The following is an 18,355-nucleotide window of genomic DNA, read 5'->3' as shown; positions in this document are numbered from 1 at the left end:
GGGAATTTTGTTTTGAATTAAATGTGGCGTTATTTAGTAATCTACGTCTCTTTATTACAACATACTGCCATACCAATACATTTGTTCTCATATTATGCGCACAGTACCGCTCTTCTGCTTGTCTTTTATTCACTTTTCTTGATCGAAAGGTATTTTAATGAGTGTCCACAAACTCATTATCAGGGTACTGCAGCTGTTTTTCATATGTTGTTTATCAGATTTTATTTTTAATATTCATTAATATTTTGAACTAATATGATCATTCATTAGCCCCAGGACCTATAGGTTTTAAAAAGAAAATAAGTAGGTACTGAGATGGCACTTGATGAGAACTTAAAGTTAAGGCAAAGCAGCAATGTTTTGGAGTGGTTGGTATCGAAATACCAGATGTCTGTATCAGTGTCGGACTGAGGCATGAAGGGCCCATCGGAGAATGTAGTGATAGGAACCCATGCTTACTGGTGTGGCCATCCACCACAGAGGCTTGGCTAACTATTACAGTGTCACGATCCGGGTATCTGGACGCCATTTCTTACCCATCAGATGCCTCCTAAGGCTGGCTCAGCGCTCCAGGACCGGATCCCATCTGTTATCCTGATGTGTACATTCCTGTATCCTCTCCTGTCACTCTGGGACGCTGTCACAGTAAACGCCATATTACACCTGGCATGGCGTCTCCCGCGGCCGTCCCTGAACTTCTGCATGCAGAGTGTCTGAGTGGCGATTACGTCAGCCGCGGCCTCCGCTGTGTCCGCGTGGTTGGATGTGCATCTGTCAGCCTGGCGCCTCCTGTCTCCGGTGGCCAGCGCCGCCATTACTGTTTTCATTACCACATGGATTACAAACCAAACTTCCCTCCAAGTGTCTGCATGGGCGCAGCCATCTTGGATTCTGTCAGCTGATCATTTCCACCAATCTGTTCTCAGTATTGATAATCTGCATAATTGCCTAGCCAATCCCTTCCTTGCTGCAGGTATAAATACACTGTGCCTGAGCAAGGAAGGCGTCAGTGCTTTGGTTGTCAAACCTAGTTCCTGTTTGTCTCTCTCCTGTGATTGTCTTCCAGGTTCCAGCTCCTGTCTCAAGACTTCCACCATAGAGACCCGCACCAGCATTCCACCTGCGGTGTAGCCTGACTCTCCAATCCATTGTGGATTCATCTGTTTCCAGCTACAACATTACCTGCTTCCAGCTCAGCTTCCAGCAGAGTACAGCTTCCCTTAAAGGGCCGGTGTCCTTTCTACACTTTACCACTCTCCACCGGTATTATTATTTCTCCGCTCTCAAGTTCTACATTTCAGTTCATATTTCATCGCTCCCAAGTTCATTTATTATTTAACTGGTTCCAGCCAGTATCCACTCCGTACTAACAACAGTCTGGTTCCAGCCAGTATCCACAGCAGCTGTTTTATCTTCAGCAACCCAGCTTTTCCTGGAACACCAGCTGGCACAATCCTGGGTTATCTCCATTGCTACAGTCGGGCCTGGTAAGGACTTTCCATCTAGAAGATCATAAGAACTATCTCACACTACCAGTGCCCTGTGGCTCCTGCCATCCTGTAGTACCCAGGAACTGTATTTATTCTTTGCTGACTTTTACGTTTTCTTTTACTGCTGCTGTGTTGCGGAGTTGTCATAATAAACATCATTGACTTTTATCCAAGTTGTCGTGGTCACGCCTTCGGGCAGTTATTATTCATGTTACTTACATGTCCAGGGGTCTGATACAACCTCCCAGGTTCCGGTACATCTCAGCCCCTACAACTGAGGCTGCCTCCCGTCAGCTCAGGCCCTCAGTTGTGACAGTAAGCACTGACCTAATGAATCCAGCCGGAGACCAGGATCAAGCGGCCAGGCCGATGCAAGAACTGGCAGCCCGACTAGAACATCAGGAGGCTGCACAGGGCCACATCATCCGCTGTCTCCAGGATCTCTCTACTCGGCTGGATGGGATTCAGACAACTCTCCGTGGATCAGGCGCGTCTGGTGCGTCAACCACAGTGACTCCAGCTATAACCCCACCCACCTTACCCATTTCTGCTCCACGTCTTCATCTTCCAACGCCAACAAAATTTGACGGATCTCCAAGATTCTGCAGGGGATTTCTCAACCAGTGTGAGATTCAGTTTGAGCTACAACCTGGCAATTTTCCCAGTGACCGTACAAAAATTGCCTACATTATTTCTCTTCTCAGTGGCTCAGCCCTTGATTGGGCATCACCGTTATGGGAGAGGTCCGACACCCTGCTATCTTCCTACACTGCCTTCGTGTCAACATTCAGGCGCATCTTCGACGAGCCAGGCCGGGTAACCTCAGCTTCATCCGAGATTCTCCGTTTACGCCAGGGGTCACGTACTGTAGGACAATATCTGATACAGTTCCAGATCCTGGCATCCGAACTGGCATGGAACGACGAGGCCCTGTATGCTGCATTCTGGCATGGCTTATCTGAGCATATTAAAGATGAGTTAGCTACCAGAGACTTACCTTCTAAGTTAGATGAGCTAATCTCACTCTGCACGAAAGTTGATTTACGTTTCAGAGAGAGAGCAACTGAGCGTGGAAGATCATCTGCTCCAAAATCTTCTGCTCCTCCTCCTCGTCAACTGTCACCATCTAAAGATGAGCCCATGCAACTTGGCCGTTCCCGTTTAACTCCTGCTGAGCGCCGAAGACGTCTCTCCGAGTTTCTCTGTCTCTATTGTGCAGCTCCGTCTCACACCATTAATGCCTGTCCCAAACGTCCGGGAAACTCCAAATCCTAGCTCGCCAAGGAGAGGGCCGGCTAGGAGTAATGATCTCCTCTCCATCTCCTCAAGATTGTAATCTCCCAGTCTCGCTTCAAGTTGCTCAACGTTATCGGAACGTCATTGCCCTCCTTGATTCCGGAGCAGCTGGGAACTTTATTACCGAAGCCTATGTTAAACGGTGGTCCCTACCCACCGAGAGACTTCCTTCGTCCATTTCTTTAACTGCCGTGGATGGCAGCAAAATTTTTGATGCAGTTATTTCTTTAAGGACTCTACCAGTTCGTCTGAGAGTGGAAGTTCTTCATTCCGAACTTATTTCTTTTTTAGTGATTCCAAGAGCCACACATCCTGTGGTCCTGGGCCTTCCATGGCTCCGTCTTCACAATCCTACAATTGATTGGACGACTATGCAAATCCTGGCATGGGGTTCCTCCTGTGCTGAGACATGTTTGTTTAAAGTATTGCCTGTCTGTTCTTCCTCCCCCAGGTCGTCTGATGTTCCACCTCCTCCATATCAAGATTTCACGGATGTGTTCAGTAAAGCTTCTGCTGATATCCTTCCTCCTCATAGAGAATGGGACTGTCCGATTGATCTCGTTCCAGGGAAGGTTCCACCTCGAGGCCGAACTTATCCGTTGTCTCTGCCTGAGACGCATTCTATGGAGGAATATATTAAAGAGAACCTAGCAAAGGGGTTCATTCGACCTTCTTCTTCTCCAGCCGGCGCAGGCTTCTTTTTTGTAAAAAAGAAAGATGGTGGTCTGCGGCCGTGCATCGACTACAGAGGTTTGAACGACATTACCATCAAGAACCGTTATCCTTTACCCCTGATTACTGAGCTCTTTGACAGAGTTAGCGGAGCTACCATCTTTACAAAGCTGGACTTGCGAGGTGCATACAATCTCATCCGGATCCGTGAGGGTGACGAGTGGAAGACCGCCTTTAACACCCGTGACGGACATTATGAGTACCTCGTCATGCCCTTCGGATTGAGCAATGCTCCAGCTGTCTTCCAGCATTTTGTCAATGAGATCTTCAGAGACATTCTATACCGTCATGTCGTGATCTATCTAGACGATATCCTCATTTTTGCCAACGATTTAGAGGAACATCGTTTTTGGGTTAAAGAGGTTCTGTCCCGTCTCCGTGTCAATCATCTCTATTGCAAATTAGAAAAATGCGTCTTTGAAGTCAAGTCCATTCCGTTTCTAGGGTACATTGTGTCCGGTTCCGGACTAGAGATGGATCCTGAGAAACTACAAGCAATCCAAAATTGGCCGGTACCCTTAACCCTCAAAGGGGTCCAGAGGTTCTTAGGGTTCGCCAACTATTACCGAAAGTTTATACGAGACTTTTCCACCATTGTGGCGCCTATTACTGCTTTCACTAAGAAGGGTGCTAACCCGTCCAAGTGGTCTGAAGAAGCCATGCAAGCATTTCATCTTTTAAAACAAAGGTTCATCTCTGCGCCTGTTCTGAAACAGCCTGACATCGACTCTCCTTTCATCTTAGAGGTGGATGCCTCCTCCGTTGGAGTAGGAGCAGTGTTATCTCAGAGGGCTAAAGATGGCCATTTACACCCTTGCAGTTTCTTCTCCCGGAAGTTCTCCCCAGCTGAGCGCAACTATGCCATTGGCGACCAGGAGTTGCTAGCCATCAAGCTCGCTCTAGAAGAGTGGAGGTATCTGTTGGAGGGAGCTTCTCATTCAATCACCATACTTACAGACCACAAGAACCTTTTATACCTGAAGGGCGCACAATGTCTCAACCCTCGTCAGGCCAGATGGGCACTTTTCTTTCCCAGGTTCGACTTTAAACTCCAGTTCTGTCCGGGCTCTCAGAATCGCAAGGCCGATGCCCTTTCCCGCTCATGGGAGCAAGAAAATGAGTCAGAGTCTTCAGACAAGCATCCTATTATAAATCCGTTGGCATTCTCCACGGTAGGGATGGACTCTACGCCCCCATCAGGGAAAAGTTTTGTGAAGCCGATGCTAAGGAAGAAGCTCATGCATTGGGCCCATGCTTCCCGTTTTGCCGGACATACAGGTATCCAAAAAACCCTGGAGTTTATCTCTAGGTCCTATTGGTGGCCAACTCTGAAAAAGGACGTCTTGGAGTTTATTGCATCTTGCCCAAAGTGTGCCCAACATAAAGTATCCCGCCAGTCGCCTGCGGGGCAACTGGTTCCACTATCCGTTCCCCGTCGACCATGGACCCACTTGTCGATGGATTTCATTACAGACTTACCCATGTGCAACAAGTTCAATACCATCTGGGTGGTAGTTGACCGGTTCACCAAGATGGCACACTTCATTCCTCTCACCGGTCTTCCGTCAGCTTCCAAGTTGGCTCAAGTATTCATACAAGAGATCTTCCGACTCCACGGTCTTCCTGAAGAAATTATCTCAGATCGAGGAGTTCAATTCACAGCCAAATTCTGGCGAAGTTTATGTCAAGTCCTCCAAGTCAAGCTAAAGTTTTCCACGGCTTACCATCCTCAGACCAATGGTCAAACCGAGAGGGTGAATCAGGACTTGGAGGCCTTCCTCCGCATCTATGTGTCCTCCTCTCAAGATGACTGGGTTCAATTACTTCCCTGGGCCGAGTTCTGTCATAACAACCAGTATCATTCTTCATCTGCTTCAACACCATTCTTCACTAACTTTGGATTCCACCCTAAAGTCCCTGAGTTCCAACCGCTTCCAGCAACTTCTGTTCCCGCATCAGTTTGCCAATATCTGGAAGAGCGTACGATCAGCTCTGCTCAAGGCATCGTTCAGGTACAAGAAGTTTGCGGATAAGAAGCGTCGAGCAGTTCCTGCTCTCAAGGTGGGTGATCGGGTATGGTTATCCATGAAGAATTTAAGGTTAAGAGTTCCCAGTATGAAGTTTGCACCTCGCTATATCGGTCCTTTCAAGATTGAACAAGTCATCAATCCTGTTGCTTACAGACTCCAGTTGCCTCCCTTCTTAAAAATACCCAGGACATTCCATGTTTCCCTGTTGAAACCGCTGATCTTGAATCGGTTTCATTCCTCACTTCCTCCAACTCCGAAAGTCCAAACTCAACGAGGCGTTGAGTATGAAGTGGCCAAGATCCTGGACTCACGTCACCGTTACGGTCAACTACAATATCTTATTGACTGGAAGGGTTATGGTCCTGAGGAACGTTCATGGACCAATGCTTCTGATGTCCATGCTCCTGCCTTGGTCCGGAGATTCCATTCCAAGTTTCCTCAAAAGCCAAAGAAGTGTCCTGGGGCCACTCCTAAAGGGGGGGGGGGTGCTGTCACGATCCGGGTATCTGGACGCCATTTCTTGCCCATCAGATGCCTCCTAAGGCTGGCTCAGCGCTCCAGGACCGGATCCCATCTGTTATCCTGATGTGTACATTCCTGTATCCTCTCCTGTCACTCTGGGACGCTGTCACAGTAAACGCCATATTACACCTGGCATGGCGTCTCCCGCGGCCTCCGCCGCCGTCCCTGAACTTCTGCATGCAGAGTGTCTGAGTGGCGATTACGTCAGCCGCGGCCTCCGCTGTGTCCGCGTGGTTGGATGTGCATCTGTCAGCCTGGCGCCTCCTGTCTCCGGTGGCCGGCGCCGCCATTACTGTTTTCATTACCACATGGATTACAAACCAAACTTCCCTCCAAGTGTCTGCATGGGCGCAGCCATCTTGGATTCTGTCAGCTGATCATTTCCACCAATCTGTTCTCAGTATTGATAATCTGCATAATTGCCTAGCCAATCCCTTCCTTGCTGCAGGTATAAATACACTGTGCCTGAGCAAGGAAGGCGTCAGTGCTTTGGTTGTCAAACCTAGTTCCTGTTTGTCTCTCTCCTGTGATTGTCTTCCAGGTTCCAGCTCCTGTCTCAAGACTTCCACCATAGAGACCCGCACCAGCATTCCACCTGCGGTGTAGCCTGACTCTCCAATCCATTGTGGATTCATCTGTTTCCAGCTACAACATTACCTGCTTCCAGCTCAGCTTCCAGCAGAGTACAGCTTCCCTTAAAGGGGCCGGTGTCCTTTCTACACTTTACCACTCTCCACCGGTATTATTATTTCTCCGCTCTCAAGTTCTACATTTCAGTTCATATTTCATCGCTCCCAAGTTCATTTATTATTTAACTGGTTCCAGCCAGTATCCACTCCGTACTAACAACAGTCTGGTTCCAGCCAGTATCCACAGCAGCTGTTTTATCTTCAGCAACCCAGCTTTTCCTGGAACACCAGCTGGCACAATCCTGGGTTATCTCCATTGCTACAGTCGGGCCTGGTAAGGACTTTCCATCTAGAAGATCATAAGAACTATCTCACACTACCAGTGCCCTGTGGCTCCTGCCATCCTGTAGTACCCAGGAACTGTATTTATTCTTTGCTGACTTTTACGTTTTCTTTTACTGCTGCTGTGTTGCGGAGTTGTCATAATAAACATCATTGACTTTTATCCAAGTTGTCGTGGTCACGCCTTCGGGCAGTTATTATTCATGTTACTTACATGTCCAGGGGTCTGATACAACCTCCCAGGTTCCGGTACATCTCAGCCCCTACAACTGAGGCTGCCTCCCGTCAGCTCAGGCCCTCAGTTGTGACATACAGATTATATGATTTGGGCCCCTTTATAAATATAGTAAATATACTAATATAGTGAATACAACATAGTCCTGTGCAGTATAATGTAACTTATGTATAATGTATAATTCAAGTGCACAGTCTGGAACATGATCCCTAGAGAAGAAGGTGGTGGGGCCTACCGGGGATTTCCTATGCACCTCTATGGGCCAGTCTGACCCTGGTCGTGATTTCAAAGGTCAAAATCTAAACAGCAGAATTCCAATATTTGGAAAGCCAATGAAATGCAGTGAGTAATTTAGCCCTAATCCTACCTCTAACTCTAACCCTAATGCAACCCTCCCGCAGCCTAACCCTAATCCTCCCCTCCCGTGGCCTATCCCTAACCATCCCCTCCAGCAGCCTAATCTTAACCCCCTCCTAAATTACTAACCCTAAAACTAAACCTAATACTCACCTTGGGTATCCGTCATCACTGTAAGTGTCAAGATTTGCCCCTTAGCCTGTAATATTGTTGGTAAAATGCATAATGACCCATTTGACTGGACACTGGAGAGAGGCCCAATATTTTATTGCAGACCAGACTGGCCATTTGTGTTCTTGCTGACAAAGATGAGAGGAAAGGTGAATCTGGTAGCTCTCAAAAGTCTCTGGGAGCCTCTACATTTTCCCTCAGCAAAGCTATGCTCATTATAGGCCAGACCTTTATTATATCACTAGCATTCATTGGTATCTATGGCAATACATAGCAGGTCTTGGCCCATACATCCATACATTTTCCTAATTTGATAGCTTTGTATATGGTCAGGTCTCCATTCACTAAGTAAATAAATGTTGGTCATAAAGACCACAAGCCTTTTTCATCAAGGGGATTGATTTCCAGTGTTGGGAGTCTGCCCCAAGACTACAGAGGCTCTGGTACATAACAATGAGGAGGTTCTGAACACGTTCTCCAGGATAGTTGAGAGTGTCAGGTACCAAGACTTCCTCCTAACATTCTTCCTAAATCCCCTGCCTTTGTGGCAACCCATTACCACGAGTGAGGTTGCACAGGGTTCCAATGAAGCAAATTCCTGATCAGGTTTTTCCTTAATAAAGGAATTGCAGACACCTGCCAGAGGTTCTGTGCCAAGGGGACATAGAACTTTTGATCTGTATTTTAAGGTTTGGACCAGTCACCTGTTGCTGATGAGGAAACAGGATGGTTATTTCAGACTTATCCTCAACATGAGATCCTTAACCCACTAATTAAAATAAAAAGCTTTTGAATGATATGTTTACCAGATATCCAATACCTGCTAACCTTGGGTTGTTACTGCACAAAGATAGATTTAAAAGTGGCTTTGCATTCCATATGCATTACCCAAATGACAGGCAGTTTGGGGGATTTTACTAGAAAGATTGCTTTTTTCAGTAGACTGTAATGGTATTTGTCTATTGACATTATACTTTCCCTTGAGTTCTGAAAGCACACCTGCATCTGTTCATTGAATAATTTATCTGGATGATGTGCTCTTTGTGTATCTAGATGCATGCTATTACATTTCTGGGGTTAGAATTAGATACTTTTTTTTCTCTCTGTCAGAGCCTCCTGTAAAGTGGTTAGAAGTGCAGGAACATGTACAGGATTTCACTCCATTGTATGATAAGCATTTTAGGGAAAATAATTTCCTTGTACTCGGGTTACTGCATGTGCTGCTCCAATGTAGAGAATCCCAGTGTCTCCTAGGGTCCTTGATTCTTTTCCACTACATCTGTTCAAACAATATTTCCCTGACTCAACATGGAAGGTTGGGTACACACTTGAGCAACACGTCGGTGGACCCTCCATAGCTCTGACTGAGCGGCCGATCTAGGTAAGTGTACACACTTACTGATTTGCCGTTGGATGTGTAGGTCAAGAAATCCAGGTGGGTTGGCATTTGAATTTGCCTGCACAGCTGGGACATCAGCCCCCTGCAGCAAGTGTGCACCACCTGTACAAACAACCATATGTGCCGACATCTAAAGATATATCGCCCATCGGCTGTGCTCCACAGCTGATGCAAATTGTCTGTGAATGATGTCATTTACAAACATATTCGGCGTACACACCAGTAGGGCTTGCAATATATTGGCCGTTTGATTGAACAACAGATATATCAACCAGTTTGTACCAGGGACATTTGGTGAGGTAAATGGTTTAGGAGGCACTAGCTAAAACCAGAGCCAGATTTACACATAATCAGTTTCTGTGGTTACTGCACAACCTGTGTGTGTCTCACTCCCCACATAATAACGTGACCCATCAACAATCAGATGAAGGTCTGCATTCTGAGGAGCATGTCACCCATGGTGGGAATGCAACTTGTCTCTAGTTTCATTTCGTTAAGAATGAGAATGGTCAGCAAAAATTTTTGGGATATTTGAGTTTCCCACCCTACAGCTATTTCCTGGACTGTCATCTGTATCAGTATCAGTATCACTTTTCCCTTCCTTTGTACCCTGCTGTAGCAGAGTAGCTGGGTTAAAAACTGTACATAATTTCGTTGTAATCTTAGATGGTGTGAGTAATGCCACTTCATACTTAGTGGGTCTGGTGGCTGAGAGGTGTCTTGTTTGGGCCTGATTGAGTATTTCAGTGACTGCATGTGGTACCTGTATTGTAACTGGGTACCCTATGACAATATCTGCCACTTTGTCTATAAGTACTGCTACATAAGCAACAGCATGGACACATTAGGGTGCTCCTCGGGTGTAGTATGGTAGGCCGGCAAGCAGGATCCCGATGGACAGCATACCGGCACCAGGATCCCAACAGTAGGCATACCGACAGCTGGGCGAGCGCTCGCCACACTATTTTTTCTCCCTCCAGGGAGTCATGGACCCCCAAGAGGGAGAATAGTTGTCAGTATGCGGGGTGTTAGGATTCCAGCGCCGGGATCCCAACAGCCGGCATACTGAATACCACCCTGCTCCTCTTATTACAGGATTTAACTCTAAAGAGTAGTATTCAAGAGGTCTTTGTTTTCACCCTTTATTCCTGTGTGAGTACTCCCTGGGCATGGCCTGAATTTTCAAGACAGAAAAGTGTAAAGGGTTTACTGATATCAGGGAGTGCCAAAGCTAGAGCACTAATTCTGAGTTGTTCAAAGCTTTGGCATTGGTTCTCTATCAGATCTATATGTCATTGATTAAAATCTTTCAATGCATTATACAGTACTTGAAGCTTCTGTGATGCATTTGGAATCCACTCCCTACAATAGGTTATGAGGCCTAGAAATGCCCTGAGTTGCTTTAATGGTGTTGGTAATGGCACCTGTGAAATGGCTGTTCTCCTTTCAGCTGTAATGTGCTTGTCTTTAGCTGCTATACAATTGTATAAGAACTAAACTCCTTTGTTAGCTAAAAATGTTAGCAACGAGATAGTGACCTCTATAAGGTCTTGTTTAGTATTAGAACAAAGAAGAAGCTCATCTGCATATTGTATGAGCACTGTGTTTGTATTACAAGGGTGCCATTCTTTAAGGACTAGTGACATGGCTTTTAAAAAGGCTGCGGTTGATATAGCCCCTACTTGTGGTAATCTAGTCAAACAATACTGCTTGTCTGAATATGTGAAGGCCAATTTATATGGCTCTCCTCTGTCAGGGAAACTGAGAAGAAAGCATTTGCCAAATCGATGAGTGGGAACCATTCTGAGGTAGTAGGAATTTGGTTAGGCAGCAAATGAGGATTGGGCACAATAGGGCTATCTATAACCATCCTTTAATTGACCTCTCTAAAGTAATGAACCATCCTGTAGGATACTGGTTCACCTAGCTCTGTTTTCTTTTTTATTGAAAAAAGGGGTATGTTCCATGGGGAGCAACAAGGCATCAGCACTTCATCCTATATGTATTCTTGTATCCAATTTCTTGCTAATTGCATTGGTTTAATCTGGATTAAGAGGCTGTTTTATACGCAGATGTTGGACATTGTGCTTGAGTTATATAGACACCTGTGTAACAAGCAAGAGTCCCACATCAATTTTACTTGTGGACCACAGCTTATCTGTAACCTGATTCAGGACTTCCTCTACACCGGTGTCTACCTGATTAATGTTTGCATATAATGTCTGAGCATACATATACTGTAGGTGTCAAAATCAATAGACTGCTGCTTGCCTGCTCCAGTTGTGATTGTTATATCCCCATGCCAGTTTATTATGGCTGTTTCGAGGGCTGACAATACATCTGCACCTAATAACTGGATATGTCTCTGACACTTGCACCTGGACTACAACTGATATCCCTGTAAGAAATTTAATATGTAGTTATTTGTATATTTCTCTTAAAATGGGCACTTCTCTTACATAATGGACAGGATTCAGACCAAGGTGTGCCACAATTTTGGCAAATTGTATCACCTGGTACATTGCAGAATCCACAATCCAAACATCTCAGGGTAATGAATAGACTAACTCCCTTTCCTTTCTCTGGCTACTGACCCCCTGGATACCTGGGGTTGGTTAGATTCTGATCTCAGACTCATAAAAGACATTTCAGCCTCCATGTCATCTAATTTAATCTCCCATTTCAGTCTTTTTTATTTTGGCCACTGACCTACTTGTTTTGGCAAATCCTTATCCTGTATATATTTCCTGTATCTCAATATCTCTGCCTTTGGGCAACACACCCTCCCCTTCTCTTGTTTTTATTTTCTATCACCTACAGTATGTAAAAATGGTGTATGTTTAGTGTCCAGCAGGGAAGAGGTTAAAAATCCCAAGGGTGGGGGCTGCTGCAGCAGAGGGCTATATCTGTCCCTCTCACTGGGACAAAGAGTGAATTTCTTGGGGACTTTACTACATGTTGGAAATGACTATTGTCTATTCTGTGAAACTCCCCCACAACAGAACCACCTAAGTTCATTTGAGTAAGTGAGTTAGGTTTTCTGTATTTTTATTTCTTTTTATTTATTTGAGATCGTGCCATAATCTGTGTGTATTGTTAAAATATTATTAATAATCTTTGTAACACCTTTTTGTAACTAAAGTTCTGAAGTATTCTTAGAAATAAAACTCAAAATTCTAGTTCTGATTTTCTGTGTTTCTTATGAACCAAAGCCCCGTGTGACATGTTACAGATTTCTCTAAATATTAATAATTGTGTATGGGCCGAAGTTTGCCTTCAAATATGATACTGTTCCTTTGGTTGGTGGCAGTGTATCGTGTTTGATTAATCCTGTGTGTCAGATGTGGCATGTGGCTATTCTCAAATTGGCGTATTTGTGGAATTGGATGTCAGTGTCGTGACAAATCACTCACTCATTCATATGCCTAATGACATATACAGTAAAAGCGCATATAGAAACCTGGCTATTGAGACTTGTGAATCCCCATGTCTTTCTCAGAAACAGAATGACTGCATGGACACAGAGCAAACAATAATTCTCACCGTGATTTTAGTTTTGCGATTCTGTCATCCAGCACCTAGCAGACGTGATGTCCATTCTTGACCAAGAACTAACTATCTTGGCGTGGAACCTCCAGAGTTGACAACTATAATTGTCAGTCAACCAGGCTAAATAAGGAGTTAAATGGCCAGAGAAGTAAGAGAAAACACACACACACACACACACACACACACACACACACACACACACACACACACACACACACACTCACATTCTTTTGGCATTCTAACAGCACCCTGGCATTTACTACAATCACGTACACAAGTTAAGCTCAATTTTGTATTAACAGCCGGGGCCAGTATTGTCTAAATTATTAATAAGCAAATAATTATGATTTCTGGATTTTTCCTTATAGCTTAGCAGATATTAAATATCCATTGTTCATTTTTGTATGAGAACGCATACGGTGACCTTGTTACAGATACATTATATAACCTTTTTACTCCAAAACAATGAACAAATAGTAGTCTCTTGGTTAGAATTCATAGAAATATGTGAAAAATATTTGCTTACAGATAATGCTCATTTTCAGCACTGCAGGTTAACATAAATTTTTATAGACAAATCCTCATTTGTAAATGTCAGCATAATTTGAATAAAAGCATTATTTAGAATTTGAGAATTAACTCTACCAAGCTGCAGGTGGCAAAACTACATAGGATGGCCTTAATTCCCAAGCTGGTGCAAGGAGTCCACAGTAATCTATTTATAGACAGTAGTTTCACACATCAACCTGAATCAGGGCACTCATTGGTAAATATATTTATGGACATGCTGGAGAGTTAGAATTGGTTGAGTCACAAAAATAATTGGTGTCTCTGTTGACAATAGTCTTTGGAGCTAGATGTGCACAACTGACTTTTGTACACAAAAGACCACTGGTTACCACAGACTGCAGAATGATACCAAGGTATCTTGAGAGGTCACACTGAGACATTATGTTTAAATCATTCATATCCTTTTAGCTCTTCTGAGGTGGTAATCTCTCAGCTATTTCTGACAATCAGAGTCTGCAATGACCTCCTCTACTAGAGTGGGGATTATCACAACTATAGAGGAAGCTAATAGCAATAAAAACCAATTCAGGATCACACAGTGCACTCAAGGTACAGCTTCTTCTAAGGTCATGGAAAAGGAATGTACTGAGAAGCATGCTGGTTCTTCTGTTAAACATTATTGGAGACCATCTAAATTACAAAAGTTGGAGTTTCTCAGAGCAGCCACCAGATAAGTATGTAGTAGTGTGCACGCCAGCTGTTGCTAGATGTCAAGCTGCCCAATAAACAAATGTAAAGTGTAAGAACCTGTGACAGGGCCAGACTAAGGTCTATGGGGGCTCCTGGACAACAAACTTTTGGGGGCCCCTATTAACTACTGTGTATATATATATATATATATATAGAGAGAGAGAGAGAGAGAGAGAGACTGAACTGCCATTGGTGCAGCAGGTGCCCCTGAGGCCTATTAGGCCCACTGCTGCCCAGACCAGAAATTAGTTCTCCCCCCTGGCAGACTATTTTGAGCAATGTTGGACATAGGCAGGGCTAACCTTGTGTGTGCTGGACTGATAGAGGACTCCTGCCACCTATCAACACTGATGATCACAGCAACATACTGCCTCTAATTACCAGACAGCTGTACATTTTTCCTGATTCACTGCTACCTGGGAATTAAAGGCAGCTCACAACCTGTGTAACTGACACTGTCAGAGTCTGCCTGACCAAGTGCCAAACTGAAGAGAGCACATGCTGTGTGCTTGTACCCCTGCACCTCACTGTCTCTCCCTGTCACCCACTGCTTCCCATTACCTTCTACCTTCCCCTGCATTCTGCTGTCACCCTCTGCCTCCCCTTCTCTTTCATTGTCACCCTCTGCATCTCCCTGTCACCCAATAGTTACTACCCTCAGGCAAGGGTGCAGAGGCCTGTGACCACTTTTACTTAAATAATATACCAAAAGCCCAGCACTATCCACAGAAAGCTCACTCACCTTAATACATCAATACATAAATAATGGGGTTTTAGTTCATGGATTGTACAGTGCATTTAAGCTTGCAGCCCAACATCAAGGGACTTCATTTCACTGTCAGTCCTACACTATCACCCAGATTTTTGAAAACTTGGCCACTGCTTTCACGTCAGAGTCGAATTGGATATATACTTCTAGGGTTAAAGCTCACCTGCCAACTACTGTAACTTATGGGTCTTAAAGGTGAGACAGCTTCCAAATTACAACCAAGGAAGCAGCTGAAACAGGTGGTAATTGGGCTTAGAAGATGTGCATAAGAAAGCTATGACCACAAAAAGGTTAATTACAAATAAAACAAATATACACATAAAGAAATCCGCCGCACTCACTATTCCCAGAAATGGGGTGCACACCTGTACTCACAGAGCTGGCCTTAGCTATAGGCAGGCTAAGCATTTGCCTAGGGCATCCAAGCATGTCTAGGGGCATCCAAGCATGTCCCTTAAAGTTCCTCATGCTGGGAGGGACAGTCTGCAAACTAACTGTTACTTTCCAAATGTATTGAATCAGTACTTGTATACACTGCTGTTTACATTTGTCAAATAGAATGCACACTATCCCTTAAAGTTCGCTAAACTCCCTCCCACATGCTTGAATGCCTCTGAGAGAGATGAATTGAGCTTAAGCAGCTATCAGCAATTTTGTTTCAGTAGCAGCCATGGTGTAGTGAATAAGAAAGATGCTTTGTTAAGAAATCATAAGAATGCTGACATTACACAGTTAGTGCATTCTGTGAGAAGCAAGGTCGTAGCTATAGTCTTGAAAATATGTTATATACAGTTTCTCTTATGTTTAGACTTCTTGTGAAGGACACGAAGGAGGGGGTCATCTAGAGAGGAGTTCTGGAAAGAGATGCATTATTGTTTTAATATGTGACGTGTATCAAGTGTACATGCAAGTACCTTTTTGCTATATAATGCTCTGCTGATTAAACGAGCTTCAGTCTCATTTTGCCGACATAACCGTGTGTGTTGTCTGCTTCCTGGGATTCCCAATCAATTGGTAAACAAACGGTATCGGACAGACAATTGAAAGGATTTGATAGAAGGAGGCTTATCTCTGCAGTTACATGGGATCTTTTTTCCGGGATCAATGACAGCTACCGACATCAGATGACGACACGACTGCTGGACATATGCAACTACTGACATACCCGGGTGAGTAATCTGAAGATTGATTACTTTTCGACTTGGTTACTCTGTTAGTACTTGTATACAGTCCTTCGGTCTGTTCATCTGCTTAGGTAAGCAATACGCGATCATTTGGACCCAATTGTCTGTCTGGAAAGCATTCATTATTTATCTGTGTGCGCTGGTAAAGTTATAAGTTTTAGTTTCACTTTTGCAAGGAAAAAATAAATAAAATGTGTGGTTTTATTTTTTTAAATGACGTGTCTTAAGTGCAACTGTTCAGCATTGTAGATGATCCTGTCGTGTGGATGTATATAAATAGGGACTTGTTCTGATATGGGTTCAAGGCTCTTACTGTCAATGCTTTTGGTGTCTGGAGCCAAATATTTAGATTCAGAGTATTAAACGATACATTTGTCTCTATCTCTGCTTGTGTACCTATTATGTGTAAACATGTATCAAAATATGTGCTTATATCATAGGGAGTTTAACTCACCTTTTATTGGCACTTCTATGAAACTTTATTAAAAAGATACTATCTTTCAGAGAGCAAGTGATAGTTTATGTATGTGTCCAACACAAACCACAATCGATAATGGTAAAGTGCCTGTTTAGAGCAGGTCAGGGGCCGTGATCATGTTATTCCACAAGTGCTTATACAGTGTACATTGCTTTTATTATCACAGCCTTCAGTACACACTTCTTACACAGATTCCCCTCTACATCAATTTATTATCCTTGGCTCACATAACGAATTGGCTCGACAGTACCTGAACACCTTAAACTAATATAATAACTAGTGTGTAATATATAGTTTTTAATTTGACTGGCTTTGTTAGTCAATTGCTCTGGTATGGGTGGGTGTCCCCACTCACCCCAGAGCCATCGGAGCTATATTCACTGTTAATGTTTAAATGGTGACTGCTCCAGTTATAATCAGTTATAATCACCCCCAAATGTTTGCAGTGGTGTAATACCATGCTGATCAAATCTTTCAGCCTGTCATAATCTCAGAAAAGTCTAATAGGTAATTTCATCCTAGAACGGCTACAGCCCTAAAGCTTCCTCAGGGCTATAGTAATGTGCGCCCACCGTTCCTCATGGCTATATGGAGAGCAATGGCCAATGAGAGGTGGATTCCCTGCAATTCAAAATCCTGTCCGTTATGGCCAATTAAGGATGTGTATGAGGACCTCCTCTGTTGTCAGCGCCTCACGCCGTTATTAGTAATGCCGGGTCCCGTGCTGTGTTCTGCTTTTCCTGGTCCTGGGATCTGTGTATCCATACTGCATCTGAGTTATTATGGGTCTATCACTGTTTTAATGCACATCCTGATTTATTTCAATTTGTGCTGATCCCGTGTAATATTTGAGCATATTATTAAAAAATGTAATAAATAAAAAATTTTTTTACATTTTTGTTGTGTATACAATTAATTACAAATTGATAAACATTGTCTATTGGTGATCCTTCAGGTCTGTTTATATGTATATTGTTATATATATATATATATATATATATATATAAATAAGAATTAATAGTGACAACTCTGCGTAAAAGTGATAATAATACCTGTAATTAACTGCTTACAGATGTTAAGTACAATGTGAAAAGTAAATGGGATGAAAGAAGTGTATAAAAAATATATTATTCGAGTATGAAATTATATATTGATATATGTGTGAAGTGATGAAGTGTTAATGTGCATCTATCTTATGGAAAAAGGGGAAACAGAAGGCAGAAAATTAGTGAGGTGATTCACTTCAAATAGCCTGTGCACTGCAAATAAATTGTGAAGTGAACTGTGCCCAATATCACTCAAAAGGGGAGGGGGGGGGGGCTTTCAACCATGAAGAATGTGAGAATAATTAATGTGAAAGATATGTGTAGTGTAAAAGAATGTATATTTGTATATATAAAGCAACAAAGCAGCCGGCACTCCCCTTGCTGGTGTAACATCTGCTCGAGTGCCCTCCATGAGATGAAGACATCCAAAGTCCAAACATAATGAAGAAGGTCTGGCGGCACTCAGGAGACTTTTCAACCAATAGTGAATTTAATGGAGTAACATCCAACAATTGTTTCGGGCCTCCGCCCGTCGTCAGGGATGCATAACACACAATGAACATACATTTTATATCAACATAAGGACCTCCCACCACACGCATAACAAACGCCTTGACTCACCTCACCTGCAGACCCACCCGCCGAGGCCGAACGCCACACTGCATGCCGCTGCCACGAGCCGTCCCGCTCATCAGCCGCTGCCGCACAGCGGCCGACGTTATCAAGGGGCGCCCGCAGGGAGACGGAAGTCAAGTATAGATACCGGTTACCTAGGTAACCAGAAAACAAAACAGACATTTAGACATTACTTCGGTACTACATACTGATGTACAAATAACAACATATATAGAAAATATAAAGTGAAA

This window comes from Pseudophryne corroboree, chromosome 4, assembly GCF_028390025.1.
Source record: "Pseudophryne corroboree isolate aPseCor3 chromosome 4, aPseCor3.hap2, whole genome shotgun sequence".
Taxonomy (NCBI): Eukaryota; Metazoa; Chordata; class Amphibia; order Anura; family Myobatrachidae; genus Pseudophryne; species Pseudophryne corroboree.
This window is presented reverse-complemented; position numbering follows the sequence as displayed.